This window comes from Primulina eburnea, chromosome 8 (genome assembly GCF_022965805.1).
Source record: "Primulina eburnea isolate SZY01 chromosome 8, ASM2296580v1, whole genome shotgun sequence".
Lineage (NCBI taxonomy): Eukaryota > Viridiplantae > Streptophyta > Magnoliopsida > Lamiales > Gesneriaceae > Primulina > Primulina eburnea.
Genome location: NC_133108.1, coordinates 26,218,890 through 26,222,174, shown reverse-complemented (window position 1 = coordinate 26,222,174; position 3,285 = coordinate 26,218,890).

The following is a 3,285-nucleotide window of genomic DNA, read 5'->3' as shown; positions in this document are numbered from 1 at the left end:
GTCAAGAACGGACGATCCGAAGTCATCCCAGAATTACGCAAATTGATTTCAATCACATCGGACGTTCCAAAGCATAAACAGAAGATCCGAACCTTGGCGTCCAAGACTAGTATAAATAGGCCTTTGAGGATGCATTTTCAATCATCCCACTCCACTCTCTCTTGTCTCTTACAAAGCTTTCTACTATCTCTTGTGTGCGTTGATTAAAAGAGTTGTAATATCAAAAGAGTTGTAGAAAAAGAGTAATACTCTCGAGTGGGTTGTAAAGTTCGTGGCTATCCTTGGAGCCCTCAAGGCCAAGTAGACGCATCGAGGCGTGGTTGTAAAAGCTAGCTTGGAGCTCCTAAAGCCAAGTCGATATAGTGATACCTCGATCCTCATCGAGAAGGGGAGACGTAGACGATTCTTCGTCGAACTTCCATAAACATCTCTATCCCTCTTTACTTTACGCATTTACTTTACTACGCATTTATTTTACGCACTTACTTTACGCATTCATTTTATTTGTGATTGTCCCTCAAGTCTTCCGCTTGCAATTTTTGCAAACTCGTTTTAAAAACGCTAAAGGGCCTAACAGAACCTATTCACCCCCCCTTTAGGTTCTTCATAGTGACTGGTACTCGTTCTTTTATGATTATTTTGTGTATGTATTGAGAGATCTTCGTACATCTTACACATTATTTCTGAAAGAGTTGTATTGATTTATGCACTATCTGTTGATGTTAGGATCGGTTATTGACTAAGGAGTGTTTAGAAGGGGGGTTGAATAAACACTTCTAGAAATTTAAATGTTTTTCGAAAAAGGTAGTTCAGTTATGTTACAAACTGAACTGAGTATCCCGTCTGTCAATTATCAATCAGTTAAACTGAATAAGCAGTTGCGGAAAATAAACTGATTGAAAGATATAATATCTAACTGGAAGTAAAAAGCTGAAGTAAAGACAACACAATATGTTTCTGGATGTTCGGAGAATTGAATAACTCCTACGTCACCCCTTCTATCACAAGGATAGGATACTCACTAAAAGACTTTGATCGAGTACAACGCTTGTACAGACCCACTTCAGTTAGGACTTATCTATTGCCTGAACTGAAACTCTTAGTATAATACAATGATCTCTGTAAGTAACTGAACTTAGCACTTATCGAGTTATCAATATTTCACAGTGCTAGATTGCTCAATATGTAGCCTTTGATTGCTACGAATAGATCTGATAGGTGTGAGCAGAGATTTTTAACAGAGTAATGGCAAGTTTGAGATTGGTCAATCGTCTATTTTGTCGACTGCTCTTTAGTCATATTTATAGACTTATCTTTCAATGGTAATTTTGAATTCTCGTATCCGTTGATTGCCTCCTTATCATTTCTTGGACATAGTTCTTGATTGCCGCTTCATCATTTATTGTAAGACGGCGTATTAATCTCAATAGCCGAAATACGTTTTTCTATGCAGTGCGGCTTTCCACATTCAGTTGCTGTCTGATATGTCTTTTTGTCTGTTGAATGATCTTTCCCGAGTTATCATCAGTTGAGAAGCTTTAATGTTTTCGGCTGAATGTTTTAACTGATCAGTTCTCAACTGATCAGTTTGTGTCAACTGATTTTAGTTGAATTTTCAGCTGCCGAATATGCTTTCATGTATTAGTTGATTTTATGTTTTGTCAAACTCCAGAATTTAGTTTCCAACAATTTCCCCCTTTATGGTGTTTGACAAAACCAAGAGATTTAACTCAGCTCGCAACTGAATCATAGAATATTTGGATTTCTTGTAGAAGTCTGAGAAACTGGTATCAGTTGAAAATAATAGCTTGATTAATTCTTCTTCTAATTCTTTATCATAACTGAATCATAAAATAACTGGTCAAATGATATCAGTTTCTTCAGCTGCTTTCCCCCTTTTTGTCAAATACATCCATCTTGTCAGATAGCTTGCGAACGTGAGAAGAGAGGACCGTGACAGATGATGACATATTTTCAATAGCAGTAGTCATTGTGACTTGCAGTAGTTCAATTTTCCGAGATACAAGCGATTCCACATTGTTGACGCGTTGGTTAACCAATTCTTGAGTGGCAGTCAGACTGGACATGATACCTCTATTTTTCTGAATATCACCAACTGCAAAAGAGAGAGCAGTAACAGTAGATTGAATATCCTTCAGTCTTTTCAAGGATTCCTGATTTTCTTCCAATTTCAGACTGTGCGAAAGTTGTGTATTTTGAATTTTGGAAATGGCAGTAATGATTTGATTCATGCTGTTCTGCATATGTTGGACTTCTTCAAAAATGAGATCAAAATCTGCTGAAGATGGAGGATTGGATTGGCGAGAAGTGCTTGCATTACCCTTATCAAGTTCAGAAACGATCAAGGCTTGATCAGTTGAAACTATTTCAGTAACATTTCGAACTGAAGTATCATCAGCAGGGATTTCTGCTTGATCCTGAGATTTTGAGGAAGGATTTTGTTCAGTTGATGGTGGCACAACCTGAACTGATGTCTCTAGGGAATGATCGATTGAGTCATCTGGCATTTCTGTTGGTATAACCTGATCAACAGATTGATCTGGTGGAATAATTTCCTCTGAAGGAATAGTGACCTCTGGATGGGTTTGATCAACAGAATGATATACTTTATCATGAACTGGTTCACTAAGGTTGGATTCTTCTACCACGGCTTGAATTACTTCATCAATATGAGTGAAAGTCAACTCAGCTTCAGTATATAGTTGTTGTTCAATAGGTGGTGAAGAAAGCTTATCAGAAATTGGCTCTTTAGTTGGAACAAGAACTAAAGCTGATGATGGTTCTGTAGTGTTAGAGGGTGCTTCTTCAACTAGTTCCACATCATCATCTGAATCTTCTTGGTAGACTACTAGTTCTGGATCCAATTCCCAAAATTTGATCCGAGAAAGTAGCCCTATAAGGTCAGTGTCAAGCTGAGTAATTACAGGTTGATCAGCATATGCAGTAGGATCAGTTGGCAAGTAATTGTTTTTAAGCTTAGCGACAAATTGAGCCAACTTCTTCGCTCTCATCTGATCAAAGAAATAACTTTTCCTCTCTAAGGCTTGAGCAATAGAGGCAGCTTTGACAGTTCGAAGAACAAAGGCCTCCAGCTTGATGAATTTTCGGAGCTCGGACTTTTCCTTCAGTTGCTTGGCAAAAACCTCAGTACGATAGCCTACCCAAGCATCATAGGACTTAGTTTTTGCAGCAGCAAAACTATTCACCTTTCCCCATACAAGATCAATATGAGTCTGAATCGGGTTGGAGGGTCTGGGTTCTTCA